Here is a 17,551-nt window from a genome sequence, read left to right on the forward strand (position 1 = left end):
GGTTCGTATATCTAGGCTGACATCTTGTTCTTTTCTGTAGCATCTTATTTCATCACAAGCTGAAAGAATGGTTTCATATATTGCTTTCAACATAAAAAAAAATCTGTTCCTGGTCTTCATCCATATTCTCTTGATGGTGTGTTAAGTTGATAAGCTTTAAAGTCAGAGAATGAAAATAATTTTATAACTGGGTATAGGACACAGCTGAGCTTCTCACAGCTAGTATTTGTCAAGGTTGAAAAAGTCTTATCCAAGCAATCTATAATAAACAAACAGCAAGGATACTTTTGAATGGAGACTATACAGAAAGTTTTGATATTAAAAAAGGCACAAGACAGGGATGCCCACTATCTCCCCTGTTATTTATCCTCACATCGGAAGTCCTGACTAGAAATATCAGGCAGGATATGGAAATCAAAGGGCTGGAGATAAAAGATCAGAAATACAAATTACAAGCTTTTGCAGATGACCTGGTTTTCATTTTGGAGGAGCCACTAGAAACATCTACTAAACTTCTCCAGAAAATAGAAAAATTTGGAGAAGTGGCTGGTTTGAAAATAAATAGGGGAAAGACTAAGGTATTAACAAAAAACCTAAAAGACAAACAGAAAACTCAATTTGTAAAAAAGATAAATCTCCAAATAGTTAAAAAGGGCAAATATCTAGGTATCCACTTAATATCAAAATGCACAACATTAAAAGAAGATAATTATGAAAGATTATTGAAACAAATCAAAATAGACTTGGAAAAGTGGAAAAATCTTCAATTGTCATTGTTAGGAAGAATAGCGACAGTGAAGATGAGTATTCTACTGAAGCTACTCTTTCTATTTCAAACAGTTCCTGTAAAACCAGGAAATAATTTTTTGGATGATTTAAATGCAACAATATTGAGATTTATATGGCAAGGGAAAAAAGCACGAATTAAAACTAAAATGTTACAAGAAGATAAAGACATTGGAGGATTTGGACTCCCGGACTGGAAACTCTATTACCAAGCAGCCATTTTGCTTTGGCTTAAAGAATGGATAACGTTGAGAAATAAAATACTTCTCTACCTAGAGCAGTGGTTCTCAACCTACGGGTCATGACCCCATTTGGGGTTGAACGACCATTTCGCCAAACAAGGCTGTCCACCATTTTCCCCCTTTTCTTTAGCTATGCTACTCCCTCTTATTCTATTGGCTTTTAAAAGCCAATAGAATAGACTCTATTCAAGAGACTCTATTCTATTGGTGTTCGAAAGCCAATAGAATCTATTGGCTTTCGAAAGCCAATAGAATAGACTCTCTTGAATAGAATCTAATTCTATTGGCTTTCAAAAGCCAATAGGAATTGTCCAGGCTGTCTCTGCCCTGCTGAGCCCGCCAAAAGCCCCAGTTTGCAAATGGTGCTGCAAGGCAAACTTTCTGGAAAGCTTCCCTCTCTGCTGAGCAACCACTAAAAGTAAGTAAAAGAGGGACAGGGGTAGGAGGTGGAAGGCTGGTGGGAGCAGGGAGGGTTGCTGGCGCACGTGGGGCCCGGCGGGTGGCTTACCTCCCTTGGGCTGGGCCAGCTGGTGGCCCAGCCAGTGGTCGGCCTGTGCCCTCGCTGCCAGGGGGCATGGCCACCCAGGAGCGCCTGGGCCTGCCTGCTGCCGCACCGAATGTGCGGTGGCCAAGGTAAGGCTACCAGGGCAGCGGCGGGCGCAGGGAGGGTTGCTGGCACGTGTGGGGCCCAGCGGGTGGCTTACCTCCCTTGGGCTGGGCCAGCTGGTGGCCCAGCCGGTGGTCAGCCTGCGCCGTCGCTGCTGCTTGCCAGCAACGCCTCGGCTGGTGCAGGGGGCAGCACCATGCATGCATGGCGCTCCCGGGCCGAGGCGGTTGCTGGGTGACGGCCCACATGCAGCTGCAGGAGAGGAGGCAGAGCGTGCACGCCTCCTCCTGCCCCGCCCGCAGGGAAATACAGGTAGTCCTCGACTTACGACCACATGGTTGGGGTCACGGAATTGGGAAGGTTGAGAACCACTGACCTAGAGGGACATGACCTACAATTGGGTTGGCATGCTTTTCTGTGGTACGGGGAAAATAAAGTACACAAATATTTTCAAAACCACGCTATAAGAAATGTACTTTTGCTAGAATGGGAGAGAATTAAACAAAAAAATTATACTAAAATACCTGAGTGGCTTTCAACTATGGAAGCGTTCGCTTACCCAAATCTAATTAATTATGATAAACTTATTATCTATAAAAACATTTTGGATAAGGATGGAAAACAAAGACAGGCAAGACCTTCAACAACAAGATATTGATTTACAGTAACATAGTGGCCTTATTTGCAAATTCAAACAAGATATGAAAAAGATGCAAAGTCAATGGGATTTTATAAAGAACAGATACAGCTTGATAAAATACTTCTGAAAACAGATGAAAATTTGATTAAGAAACTCTACAAATTCCTCTTAAAGTGGAAGATTGAAGAAGAAGAAGTAAAAGAAACAATGATAGTTTGTGCAAAACTTTTGGATATTCTATAGATTTAGAAGACTGGCAAAAGCTTTGGGATAGAAATATCAAACTTACCAAAGCAGCCTCATATAAAGAAAATTTATATAAAATGTTTTATAGATAGCATCTGACACCAGTTAGATTAGCGTAAATGTTTAAAAATGTATCGAATAACTGTTGGAAATGTAAACAAAAACCAGGTACCTACTATCATATCTGATGGGTATGTCCTAGCGCTAAGAAGTTTTGGTTTAAGATTCATATATAGCTGGAAAAGATGACTAAAATACAGATAGAATTTAAGCCAGAATTGTTTTTGTTGGGAATACTAGGACTTAACTATGGAAAAGAGAATGAATATTTAATATTACATGTATTGACAGCAGTGAGAATAGCATTCGCCCAATTTTGGAAAAATGAAAATTTACTATCTGACCAGATTATAATTACAAAAATTTTAGAATGTGCAGAAATGGATAGATTATCTTTAGAGATCAAAGAGAAAGAAGACTCAGTTTATTTTAAAACATGGGAAAAATTTTATCAATGGTTAGCAACACGATCTAGTGAGAAAGGATTATGAAAATTAATAGGATGAATGATATCTACTGACTAGTTATTATTTTTAGGATTATTGCTATTGTTATTAATTATAGTTAGTTACCATTATATTAATTACAGTTACTTAATATTTGTATCCGGACGACAGTCTGCTTGCCAAAGCATGGAATTATCATTGAGGGCAACCCCATTTTTGTACCAACCCTTACCCCAACCCCACCCCTGAACCCTACCCAATACCCATACTGATCCCATCCTTTCCTGACCCTTGTAAAACCTAATAAAATATTTATGGGAAAAAAGTCTTATCTGTAGTCTGGGATTCAAGCCAAGTCTCCTTTAGACAATAACAAGTTGTAATATCAAACATGGCCACAAGATGTCACCAATGCCATTTAAGGTTTTTTAAGTCCAAAATTTTTATAATCCTTTTTTCAATTTTATTTCTTTTTTGTAAATAAAAACCAAAGTCTTCTGTAAAGATAAGAAATCTTTTGGTTCCCAAATTTTAGAAGCATATAAATCCAGTTAGATTAAGGTTACTCTTTCAGTGTTTTAACTCCCCTGGATAGTCAGTTGCCTCTATTCTTAGAGGGTGGGATAGAAGTTCCCTTCCCTTTCTCCTCACAGGGGGAAAGTTGCTTTGGGCAGGTTTTACATGAAAAGAAAATACTTGGGATTGAAGAGAGGTTCAGATCTCACCCAGTCTCATCCGTGCTGCTTTAGAAGTGCCTGGTGGTAAGTTTGACTTTGGCTGTCTACAGCCTAGTGACGAGCCATATTTCTATGACCAGTGTTTTGGCTGCCAGTTTGGAGGGCTGCCCCGGATCGAGCATAAGGGCTACCACCCTTCCGCAATCAAGTGGGGGTTCTTTCCTTGCTTGTCGCCCCTACAGGGCGACTCTTGACCCTTTCCAGGGTCCCCCAGTGGACCAAAACTGAACACAAAAGACGGAGCTCACCTTCCAGCATCCGCGGTGGCCGTGATGGCAAACCAGAGATTGGAATGCACATTTTCTACCATTTAATCACAATCTTTCTTTTTTTTCCCCTTTCTATTTTTTTTTTTTTTTTTTTTTGGTTTTCCGACAGGGGACGACAGAAGAGTGAATGTCATCAGATTCAGAGAAATTCAACAGATAATATCATTGTTTAATTTAGAGAGCTTCTTTCTATCACATAATTTTATATCACTCAATAAGTTAAACATTTCTGCTTTTCTAAGTGTCAATTTTTGTTCTATTTCATTGTGTGTGTCCTTGTTTGCTCCTGCTAATAAAGGTAACAAAATAGTTTAATAAAATATCCATTTATATTTTCTTCATTTTCTCTGACTCCCATTAAGTGCCAAGCAAGACAATCAAGAATGGTTAAGTATGTGTGACAGGCTAAGTGGGAATTTGAACATAGGTCTTTCTAGCTCTTGGCAAGCCATTGTCATCTCTGTTTCAACTCTAAATTAAAACTGAAGGTCTGAAAAAGCCCTTGCCTTTCTTAGTGATAGAATAGAATAAAATAGAGCTGGAAGGGACCTTAGAGGTCTTCTAGTCCAGCCCTCTGCTCAAGCAGGAAAACCTATACCATTTCAGAGAAGTGATTGTCTAGTCTCTTCTTAAAAACCTCCAGTGATGGAGCGCCCACGGTTCATGAAGGCAAGCTGTTCCACTGGTTAATCACTGTTAGGAAGTTTCTCCTTAATTCCAGGTTGCTTCTCTCTTTGGTCAGTTTCCAACCATTGTTTCTTGTCCTGCCCTCTGGTGCTTTGGAGAATAGTTTGATAGCTTCTTCTTTGTGGCAGCCCCTCAAATACTGAAATACTGCTATTATGTGCCCCCTGCTTCTTCTTTTCTTTAGACTAATCCTAGAATTTGCATTTCCTCTTTACCTTTAGGGCCAGACAGACCATAATAGAACTCTAACACAATTAAATAATAAAGGATGCACTGACCCAGACATCTCAATTACAAAGTCCCCCCAAAATATAAAAACTCATCTACTCACCAGACCAATTTGCTAGCTGCCCCCAGGAAGGATTGCTGTTGTCACTGCTGTTACTGGACCAATAAACCTCCTTTCCAATTGCAACCTGCCTCAAACTTGTTTTTCCATTGCCTGCATTTCTCTTTCAGCTTGGAATAAAACACAGACCAGATTTAACCTCCAACAATGGCATCACAGGGTTAAAGTAAATGTTGATTTCAATAACCATCTAAAAGTTTGGAATAAGTATAAATCAAGGTTTTCTATGAAGATGCCTCTCTGGGTATCCCCCCAGGAAGATTTTTTAGAAAAGAAATAGTGGTGAAGCCAGACTGGAGGACTTACAGTCAAATAATATCTTTTAATTTTGGTGATCCTATCCTCAAATCTAAAGAGGAGTTAGAATCAGAGGACATGTCTGCCATTGGTTTACATACTTACAATTGAAAGAAAGATTTAAATAAGATAAAAGTTATGGTTTTGAGTTCATGAAAAATGAATTGGAAATCCTACTGCATGGTAGTGATGAATATATTATTGCTATGATCTATAATTTGTTATTGAATTTGAATTTGGAGAATGAATATGTAAAGCATTGCATGGCTCAGTGGGCAAGAAATTTTGGATATAATATAAAGCTTGAACAATGGGAGAATAGGTGGACAAAAGGTCTAAAATTTATACTAAATTATAATTTAAAAGATATTTTTATAAGATGATGTATCATTCGTATTTAACAGATAAGTTGTCAAGAATGTATAAGGGTATTTCAAATGAATGTTGGAAATGCAAATGTAAAGAAGGGATCTTTTGTCATTTATGGTGGACATGAAATAAAGCAAAGAAATATTGGAGTAGGATTCACATCTTAACAAAGAAGATTCTCAAAATGAATATAATGATAAAACCAGAAACATTTCTTCTGGATTTAATGGAAAAAGACTTTGATGTTATATACAGTATGTTGATGGTAAGCACATTAAATAAATAACAAGGTAGAAAAACAAGCACAAAAAGGCAGAAAAAAGGATAAAAATTAGAGATAATTATCTAGAACAGAGAAGATAGAAACAAGACTCAGAGCAAAACACTATACCTCCATCAACAAAAAAGAGGGATTTTCAAATTTTAAATTTTTAAACTTTAAAACTTTTAAATGTTGAAAACTTTAAATGAACTAGTACATTTTTAAATTTTTAATTTAAATTTGTCTTCTGAAAAACTGTGGCAAAATCTTCCACATCCTTAAATGAACTACTAGAATGAAATATTTTTAAACTATTTTTTCTCTTTCTTCAAATATATATTGAGATAAGATCTCCTATTTTTACGTATTTTTTTAATCTTTCAAAGAACCAGCAGAAAAAAATAAATGGAACAGGTGACTAATACTATTGTGGTATGCAATATATGTTCCATGTATATGCTTATGCCCATAGAACACCCAAATCATATATGTATTAAATATAAACTATATAAACTACTAGAAGAAAAAGTAAAGGAGCTAGAGGCAACTCTGCATTATCTAGACGAAGGACTCTTGGCAAAGGATGGGCTGAACCTCACGAAAACAAGGGTGATCAATCTTTAGAATCTCTAGAACACAAAGCCAATCATAAATCCCAAGAAAACAAATCAAACAATGAGGTAGGGAGTGATGAGGAAAAAAAAGAAAAACTCAAACAACAAGTAGATCTACAGATCTACAAAAAGAGGAGGGGGAGTTGTATTATATGTAAGAGATTACTACATATTTACAGAAATGCACATGATCAAAGATAAAACATCTCTAGAGGCAAACAAAGTCATTACTAAAAGCCAACATGGGTTTGTCAAAAATAGATCATGCCAGACAAATCTTATTTCATTCTTTGACCAAGTGACAAAATTAGTGGATCAGAGGAATGCTGTGGACATAATTTACTTGGACTTCAGTAAGACATTTGATAAAGTAGATCACAACCTACTACTTGATAAGATAGAAAAACGTGGGGTAGACAGAATCACCACCAGATGGATCCGTAGCTGGCTGGCCGGCCGTACTCAGCGAGTGGTCCTCAATGGAACTGCATCTATATGGAGGTAAGTGTGTAGTGGGGTGCCCCAGGGCTCTGTTCTGGGCCCAGTACTCTTCAACAACTTCATCAAAGATTTGGATGAAGGGATAGATGGGGAACTCATCAAATTTACAGACAACACCAAGCTGGCAGGAATAGCTAACACTCCAGAAGCAGGCTTAAGATACAGAAGGATCTGGACAGACTTGAACACTGGGCACTAACTAACAAAATGAAATTCAGTGGTGAAAAAAAGCAAAATTCTACATTTAGGCAAGAAAAACCAAATGCACAAGTACAGCATAGGTGGCACCATGCTCAATAGTAGTAACTGTGAGAGGGACCTCGGAGTCCTAGTAGACAATCACCTAAATATGAGCCAGCAGTGTGCTGCAGCTGCCAAAAAGGCCAACACAGTGCTAGGCTGCATTAACAGAGGGATAGAATCAAGATCACGTGAAATATTAATACCACTCTTCAATGCCTTGGTAAGTCCACACTTGGAATACTGCATCCAGTTTTGGTCACCAAGATGTAAAAAAAGATGTTGAGACTCTAGAAAGAGTACAGAGAAGAGCAACAAAGATGATTAGGGGACTGGAGGCTAAAACATATAAGGAACGGTTGCTAGAATTGGGTATGTCTAGTTTAACGAAGAGAAGGACAAGGGGGGACATGATAGCAGTATTCCAATATCTCAGGGGCTGCCATAAAGAAGAGGGAATTAAGCTATTTTCCAAAGCACCTGAAGGCAGGACAAGAAGCAACGGGTGGAAACTAATCAAGGAGAGAAGCAACCTAGAACTAAGGAGAAACTTCCTGACAGTGAGAACAATTAATCAGTGGAACAGCCTGCCTCCAGAAGCAGTAAATGCTCCAACACTGGAAGTTTTTAAGAAGAGACTGGACAGCCATTTGTCCGAAATGGTGTAGGGTTTCCTGCCTGAGCTGGGGGTTGGACTAGATGACCTCCAAGGTCCCTTCCAACTTTACTACTATTATATCTAGAATGTGTATGGGTTGATATAAAAGGGGAAAAAAGAGTGACATTGTCGCAGGTGTATATTACAGGCCACCCAACCAATCAGAACAAATAGATGAACTTTTTGCCAATCAGTTAACAAATGTATGTAGGAAGTATATCACGGTACTAATGGGAGACTTTAACTACCCAGATATCACTGGAAGACAACCTCTGCAGCAAGTGGGAGATCAAACAGTTTCCTAACCAACCTAGCCAACAACTTGGTCATCCAAAAAGTAGAGGAAGGAACTAGAAGTAAAACCATATTGGACCTAATTCTTACTAAGAGAGAAGAAGTGATACAGGGAGTTGAAGTTGCTGGAACTTGGGTGAAAGTGACCACGTCATACTAGAATTTAATATAATGCAAACACAAGCAATAGAACATGATCCAACCAGGGTCTTAGATTTTTTAAAAGCTGATTTTAACAAACTCAGAGAGATCCTAGGAAAGATTCCATGCATGAAAATCCTAAAGGGGAAAACAACTCAAGAAGTGTGGGAAACTCTGAAAAATGTGATCATAAAAGCCCAGTCCAACACAATACCATTGAAAAAGAAAAACAAGAAATTCAAGAAGAAATCAGCATGGCTGCACAAAGATCTCTTTGATAAACTGAAAGACAAAAATGATAAGTAAAAAAAAATGGAAAGAGGGACACATAACTAAGGCAGAATATCAGCAGACACCCCAAATCTGCAAAGATGAAGTCAGGAAACAAAGGCTCAGAATGAACAAAGACTTGCAACAAAAGTAAAAAAAAAAAAAGTTTTTTCAACATATGAATAACTAGAAAAAAGTTAAGGAAACAGTTGGTCCACTAAAGAGAGAAGATGCAAGGAAGTAGCAGGCTATAGGGAGAAAGCAGAGCTGCTTAACTCATTCTTTGCATCAGTCTGCATGGAAAAAGCAACTATAGCCCAACCTACCAAAAAACTACTGTAAAAGACAGATTAGAAATAAAAATTCAAATAAACAAGAAAATGGTATCTAATCTTGTTGAATATAAATCACCGGGACTTGACAGATTACATTACATAGTTCTGAAAGAGCTGGCAGATGCTATCTCAGAACCATTGTATCATATCTTTAAAAAATCTGTCGTACCAAGGAATTACCTGAGGATTGAAAAAGGGCTGATTTGGTTCTCATCTTCAAGAAAGGAAAAATAACAGATCCAGGAAATTACAGACCAATCAGCTTAACATCAATACCTGGGAAGATCCTGGAAAAGATAATCAAAAAACAAATGTGCAAACATCTAGAGACAAATAAAATTATAACTAATCAGCATGGATTTGTTAAAAATAGATCAAGCCAAACCAATTTTATTTAATTCTTTGATAAGGTGACTAAGTAGACCAGTGAAATGTTGTGGACATAGTATACTTAGTTTTTCAGAAAGGCATTTGATAAAGTAGAGCACTTCTTCATAAGCTATAAAAAGGTAGAATAGACAACATCACCCCCAGATGGATTTGTAGCTGGCTGACAAACCATATTCTATTCTATTCTATTCTATTCTATTCTATTCTATTCTATTCTATTCTATTCTATTCTATTCTTTAAAGCACTAGAAGGCAGAACAAGAAACAATGGATGGAAACTAATCAAGGAGAGAAGCAACCTGGAATTAAAGAGAAACTTCCTAACAGTGAGAACAATAAACCAGTGGGACATTTGACAAAGTAGACCACAACCTACTCCTTGATAAGCTAGAAAAAGGTGGAATAGACAACATCACCACCAGATGGATCTGTAACTGGCTGACAAACTGCACTCAACGAGTAATCCTCAACAGCACTACATCCACATGGAGAGAAGTAAGCAGTGGGGTACCACAAGGTTCCATCTTAGGCCCAGTACTCTTCAATATCTTCATAAATGACTTAGATGAGGGAATAGAAGGGGAGCTCATCAAATTGCAGACAACATTAACCAGGCAGGAATAGCCGACACCCCAGAAGACAAGCTCAGAATCCCAAAAAATCTTGACAGACTTGAACAAGTCATTAAAATGAATTTTAATGTGGAGAAAAGTAAAGTTTTACATTTAGACAGGAAAAACCAAAGGTATAAGTACAGATTAGGCAAGACCTGGCTCAAAAACAGTAACTGTGAGAAGGACCTTGGAGTCTTAGTGGATGATCACTTGAATATGAGCCCGTAGTGTGCAGCAACAGCCAAAAAAGCTAATACAGTCCTAATATATAAACAGAGGCATAATATCAAGATCATGTGAAGTATTAGTACTGTAATGTATTGGCCACAACTGTTTTAAATCACTTGCTTAATGTCTGACGTACATTGCTGTATTATTTAACAGTTGCTGTTACTGAAAGCCAGACTGGCTGTCTCCAAGCTGATAATGAAGTTTGGGGCGGGAAACTGTTACTTTCAACCTATTGGTTGCCACCCAGACGCTAACTGTATAAACAGCTGTGCAGCAGCCTTTAGGGCTGCTTCTGTTCTGAGTTAATAAACTTGTTTGCTGTTTCAACACTGCCTCATTCAATGCCTAAAGAACTGAAGATATAACAGTGGCGATGAAGGTGGGATGTGCTGCTTCATTGAGAGAGCTTGAAGTCACTAGGGCAGGGGTGTCAAACTCAATTTCATTGAGGGCTGCATCAGTATTATGGTTGCCCTCAAAGGGGTGGGTGGGTGCGGCCAGGTCAATGCTGCTCACTCAGCGCAGCTGACTCAGGATACCTGAGAACAAGTTGCACTGGCTAACTTGATGTAGGGACAACTCGTCACCTCCCCAAACTTCTGGCAGCCAAGCATGTCTGCATGTACGTGCACACACACTGCATTCCAAGTTTGGGGACTTTTATCCACAGAAGATGGAAAGGGCCTTCTTCCCAAGCCCAGGCATGATTGGTAGGTTGCTAGCTCAGTTGTGGATAGCCTCCTAGTCTCCAAGCTTGGAATGTGTGTGTTTGTGTGTGTATATGTGTGTGTGTATGTAGTTTCCTTCTTCTGTCTTGACAGATCTCTGCAAAGCAAGAGGAGGAGGCAGGGGAGCAGCACTTCCCAGTCTTGCATGAGGGAGGCTGGCCCTTCTTGAAAGGGAATCCCCATTTCCAATCATGCATGGTAAGGATGCTGGCTTGTTGGAACAGCCTTCCCTCATGTAGCTTCCCTGCCACCTCTTGCTCCTCTCCAGAGATCTTTCAAGGCAGAAGAAGTTGGACTTGGAGGAAACTGCTTCCTGGAAACTTTTGCCACATCAGCATCATGGTTGTCTTCAAAGGGCCAGTTGCTTGTAAGACTATTGTATCGTATTAGTTCAAAAGTGTATTATGTCTGGGCTTCCAGTGGTGCTGCATTGCCGATGGCGGCTACTTTGTAGCCGTCCGTCTGAGACAGCGTTAAAATCGCCGAGGACAGCAGACATCAGCTGTTCCACGGTTTGAAACTTCTTTCCTGGGCAAAAGGAAAGAGGTGGGTTTTTTTTTACCCTGAATAGTGGTAGAGCCTCTGAAACCCTAAAGTGTTTTTTGGGGGGCGAAGGGTGAGCTCCCACGGAGTTCAGGGCATCTCCGCTTTTCAGATGCCTTTGTCCCTTGTTGTTTTTGGGACAAAGCAAGATGCCGCTCCCACATCCGCAATTAAAGTAAACTGGTGAGGTGATTTAGAAGCGGACAGAGCTGATCAGTGGATTGTATTTTTATGTTTTATTTGGACTTTAACTCTAAAGAATTATATATATTTTTTCTATAGTGAGGGAAAGTAAAATGGCGACGAGAGGCTTTTCTCTTTTTTTTAAGCGCACGGAAGGAAAGTGAAAGGAATTTTCTTACTTTATTACTTTTTTATTCCTTTTTTTGTTATAATAGTTTCAGAATTTTTTGGGGACTTTGGGTGTTTGTAAGAGGAGGAATATTTCTTCTTCTTACAGACAGAAAAGGGGTTTCTTTTTTCTTTTTGTTTCCTTTTTTTGGTCTTTTGGATTTTTTTTAAGAAGGAGGAAAACTTTTTAAAATGGCTTCTAAGCGTCAAGCGACCTCTGCTGTGCCTAAGGTGGCTTCTTCTCTGGCAATATTACCAGCGCAACAACCTAAATCCAGATCACCAGCACCCTCTCCACCTGTACCACCACTTACAGTAAAAGACCTTCAAGATGTTATGGGAAATGTTGTACGTCAAATTAGAGGAGAAATGAAGGAGCTTTTAGTAGAGAGAAATAACATCTTGAGGGAGGATATAGTTTTGGCTTTAAAAGGACTTGCTTCTGTTGTTGAAAAGCTGGACTCTCGTATTGAGGATGTTGCAGACAAAGTGGATTCATTGGAGGATAGGGTTGAAAATGTGGAAAAAACGGTGGAAACTTCAAAGGATGAAATTGTTATGTCTCAGTACAGAGAGATGGAGTTCGCTTTAAGAATCAGGGGTTTGAGGGAAAATATGCAAGAAAATCTGAGAGAGGTGGTGGCAAATGATATTGCTGTGATTTTGGAGAGGGATCCAGAGGAGATACTCAGAGAAATTGAAAAAATATTTAGAGTCAATTCCTGGATTGCAAAGCAGAGAAGCTTGCCAAGAGATGTGGTGATTTATTTTGGAAAAAGATCTTTACGCAATGAAATTATACAAGCATTTTACGATAAGAGATTCTAGATTGCTGCTCAGGATGTTATAATTTTAAAGGAGATTCCATCTAAAATTTTAAGAAGAAGAAAGGATTTTGCTTTTTTATCAGATGAACTTAAAAAGTGACAGCTGCCATTCAGATGGGATATTCCAATTGGAATTGTGGTGAGTCATGCAGGGACATGTTATAGACTTAATACTGTTTCTAAGGCAAGAGAGTTTTATATCTCGGTCCTGGGAGCGCGCTCATCACCATCTATAATGTTTAAAGCTTTGGAAGTGAAGGAGGGAGAGCAGTTGGCTGAAGATGCTGTATCAATGAAAGTTGAAAAATTACAGGCTGAGTTGTTACAGCAGTCTGAGATGAAAGAACAGAGAATGACCCGAGCAGTGCATAGACGAAAAGAAAAGGAGCAACAGAAGAAGGAAACTAAACAAGTTACACAAGAATTTGCTTCTGAGCCTGTGGGAGGAGCAAGACCTAAGAGATCTTCGTTGGTTCAATCTTCGATGGTAGATCTTCAAGCAGTCTTCTCTAGGCTAATAGATGGAGGAGATGGCAAAGCTCCTGATCTGGAATTTTAATGGCCTTAATTCTCCACAGAAAAGGAAGAAAATATTTCAATATTTGAAGCAATATAATAATGACATTGTTTGTTTGCAGGAAACCCATATTATTTCAAAGGATCAAAAATATTTGATTAATGCTCGATTGGGTTCTCATTTTGTATCATCTGCTCCTGGGAAAAAAGGGGGTGTTGTTATTTATGTTAAGAAAAATTTATCAGCTGCATTAATAGATTCTGATCCTCAAGGGAGATATGTTATGATTGAAGTGGGAATGTATGGTAAGAAATTGCTTATAGTGGGTTTGTATGCTCCTAATCAACAACAAGAACAGTTCTATAGGTTTTTACACCAAAAATTGATTTCATTGGATTATAGATCTGTTATTCTGATGGGGGATTGGAATGGAGTTTTGGATACACATAGAGATAAGAAAGGACTTTCTACTTCTTTTAAGCAAGCCAAACTACCTAAGGCTTTTTTTGACTTGAAAGAGGATTTGGAACTGAGAGATTTCTGGCAGGAACGTAATATGGAAGAGAGAGACTTCACTTTTTTTTCTCACAGACATCAATCGTTTTCAAGAATTGACTTTTTTTTTATTACAACGGATTTATATTTCAGGGTAAAAAAATGTAAAGATTTTTCCAAGGACATTGACAGATCATAGTCCTGTATGGATGGAATTGGTTACTGAGAAAGAGGAGAGAAGATCTTGGAGATTGAATGAAAATTTATTTAGACAAGAGGTGAATGTTCAGAAACTTAAAGAGTATTTAAAAGAATATTTTATTTTAAATATGTATAAGGGAACCTCAATGGCAATGGTTTGGGATGCTAGTAAGGCTTATATGCATGGGGTTCTGATTCAAATGAACAAGGCTTATAGGCAAAAACAGACGCAAAAGCATAAGGAATTGGAAGATGAGATTAAAATAAAAGAAAAAGCATTAATTTTGAATCCTTTGCATAAGAATGTAAAGGCTTCTACAAATTTGCTTAAAACACAGTTTAATATGTTAATGGCTGATCAGGCTGCAACTAATCTACTTTATATGAAACATAATACATTTTGTAATGCAAATAAGCCAGGGAGGTGGTTGGCTTATCAATTAAAGAAGAAACAGAAGTCGAGAATTATAGATAAAATAAATTATAATGGAAAAGTGGTTTTTCAGAAAGAATTGATTAAAAAATCTTTTTTAGATTTTTATACAAAATTATATATGGGTAAGAAGGTACAGAGTTCAGATATAGATAAATATTTACAAGATGCTCATTTTCCTAAGTTATCAGATGATCAAAGAGATGAGATTAATGGATTTATTACTTCACAGGAAATTATTATGGCAATTAAACAATTAAAAGCTGGTAAAGCACCTGGTACCGATGGATTGACATCAATTTATTATAAGATTTTAAGTGATGAGATGATAGAGCCCTTAAAGGAACTTTTTAATAATATATTATTGGGTTTAGAGACTCCCCCGTCTTGGGGAAGGGCTTTTATATCTCTGATTCCAAAAGAGGATCAAGATCTTACTTTACCAAAAAATTACAGACCCATATCTCTTTTGAATGTAGATTATAAAATTTTTTCAAAAATTTTAGCTAATAGACTTATGACTGTATTGAATCAAGTGATATATACTGATCAAACAGGTTTTATAACTGGGAGATATATGAAGAATAATGTTAGACAAATTATTAATTTAATAGAATATTTGGATAAAAATAATCAGATTTCTGCAGGATTGATTTTTTTAGATGCTGAGAAAGCCTTTGACCAGCTAAATTGGCAATTTATGTTAAGGTTGGTTGAAGAGATGAATTTTGGAGATAAAATTTTGCAAGCTCTTTGAGGTATTTACCAAAGACAATCGGCACAACTTATAATTAATGGAGGTTTATCTGAGTTTTTTCAAATTGGAAAGGGTACAAGACAGGGTTGTCCACTGTCTCCTTTGTTGTTTGTTTTAACGTTGGAAATTTTGTTGATTAAAATTCGTGAATCATCTAAAATAAAGGGAATAATGATTGATAAGAATGATTATAAATTAAGAGCTTTTGCAGATGATTTGGTTGTTACTTTGTCTCAACCAACTTATTCTGTATTGGAGTTGTTACAGTTGATAAATCAATTTGGACAAGTTTCTGGTTTTAAAGTCAATAATAATAAAACTAAAATACTACCTAAAAATATGACTAATTTGGATAAGGAGACATTGGTTAAATTGACGGGCTTTGAAGTTGTAAAAAAGGTCAAATATCTGGGGGTTTATATAACTGCTTCTAATGTAAAATTGTATAAAAATAATTATGAAATGTTATGGTCTAAAATACAGAAGGATTTGAATGATTGGAAAAAATTGCAACTATCTTTGTTAGGGAGAATTGCTGCAGTTAAAATGGATGTTCTGCCAAAATTTCTTTTTTTGTTTCAAATGATACTTATTTTAAAGAAAGAGGCAAATTTAGAAGAATGGCAGAAGGGCATCAATAAATTCATTTGGGCGGGGAAAAAACCAAGAGTAAAGCTTAAAATTATACAAGATGTTCGAGAGAGAGGTGGACTCAAGGTGCCGAATTTGAAATTGTATTATGATGCGGTGGTTTTAACATTGATTAGTGATTGGATTAATTTAACAAATTTAAATATACTTTTTTTGGAGGGATGGGATTTATTATATGGATGGCATGCATATTTAATTTATAATAAAAAGGTGGATAGGGTTTTTAAGTCCCATATCTTAAGAATTTCTTTATTGCGAGTTTGGAAGAAATATTATAGATCAGATTTTAGAATACCGTTGTGGGGAATTCCAGGGCATGCAATAGAAGGGATAAGGAAAGGAGTGAAAATGGAGAATATTTCTTATAAACAATTGCTTAATTGGGATGGGAATAATTGGCAATTAAAATCTATGGACGAATTAGCGCAAGAAAATATTAATTATTCTTGGTTTCAGTATAGGCAATTATTAGAAAGGTGGAGAATAGATCAAAAAGTGGGTTTTATTAGGGAGGATGTGAATTTGATGAAACAAATTAAAGATCAAAGTCGAACTCATATAAAAAGAGTTTATAGTGTTTTAGTGGAACTTGATTCAGAAACAGAATTAGTTAAAGATTGTATGGTTAAATGGGCTCAAAATTTTGATGAGCCGATTTTATTAGATACATGGGAGATAATCTGGGTGAGGAATGTCAAATTTACTCAAGCTCAAAATCTACAAGAAAATTTTTATAAAATGTTTTATAGGTGGCACCTTGATCCACAAAAGATGTCTCGTATGTATTCAAATGTGCAGCCTAAATGTTGGAGATGCGGTTGTTTGGACGCAACATATTATCATATTTGGTGGTCATGTAGAAATATAAAGGCTTTTTGGATTAAGATTTGGTGGAACATTCAGAAGATTTTTAATAGAAAGATAAAATTTACACCGCAATTGTTTTTGTTAGGTATTATTGTTGATTGTGATGATAAAGAAATTATTCTAATGTTGAATTTAATTACAGTGGCAAGGTTGCTGATTGGGCAATATTGGAAGAAGGACTCTTTGCCTACTTTAGAAGAATGGTTTCTTAAAGTTTCTTATTTATCCGAAATGGCAAAAATTTCGGCTTATCTGAAAGATCAATCGGAAGAGAAATATATTTTGGTGTGGAAAAGATGGGTGAATTTTATACAGAATAAATATGAGATTAGAAAGTATTATTTAGCTTTTGAATAATCTATGTTTAAGGGTAATGGTTAGAATCTTTGCTTTTAATGTATTGGGGTTAAAGTATTTAAAATTTTGTTTTTTGGATGTATGTATAATTGTTTGATGTTCATTTAAGTTGTATGTTTTTTGTTGTTTTTAACCCTGTATTCAGCTCTGGGAAGTAGGGGGCAGGGTGACGGGGGGGTGGGAGGGGGGAGTATTTTATTGTAAAATTTTAAAAACTTTCAATAAAAAAAGTGTATTATATCTAAGAAGTGGGGCAAAAAGGATTAAAATTTCAAATATGAACAAATAAATTATTTATTTCAAATAAATATGCAAAAACAAATTTTAAACAAAGAAAAACACAAGCTTTTTAGTTCTCATGCCATTTTATCCGAACTGGATGTTTGGCATCTTTTCTTGGCTGTAAGTTCATCCATGTTTGACATTAGGTTTTTTTTTTTTTTTTTAATTGAAAGTTTTATAAATTTTACAAAAAAACAAAAACAATACAAAACAAAAGACAACATATACAAAAAAGAAACTAAACATTACATATATAG

At 36.8% G+C, this 17,551-nt stretch overlaps 1 protein-coding gene and 1 pseudogene across 3 annotated transcripts in view; one reads left to right on the forward strand and one right to left on the reverse strand.

Moving 5' to 3' along the window:
* Positions 1–4,601, forward strand: part of LOC120300466 (ADP-ribosyl cyclase/cyclic ADP-ribose hydrolase 1-like) — an 89,925-nt gene extending 85,324 nt beyond the window's left edge. For 2 of the 3 annotated variants that reach the window (XM_039326521.1, XM_039326524.1), the window contains one exon: positions 4,143–4,601. The gene's annotated coding sequence lies outside the window, so the exon portion shown is untranslated. The remainder of the gene's footprint in view (positions 1–4,142) is intronic. The other variant, XM_039326519.1, reaches the window with a different exon arrangement.
* Positions 1–17,551, reverse strand: part of LOC120300458 — a 37,863-nt pseudogene that overhangs the window by 4,577 nt on the left and 15,735 nt on the right.

The sequence above is a fragment of the Crotalus tigris genome, unplaced genomic scaffold, assembly GCF_016545835.1.
Source record: "Crotalus tigris isolate CLP2741 ecotype Arizona unplaced genomic scaffold, ASM1654583v1 scf7180000024341.3516292, whole genome shotgun sequence".
NCBI lineage: Eukaryota > Metazoa > Chordata > Lepidosauria > Squamata > Viperidae > Crotalus > Crotalus tigris.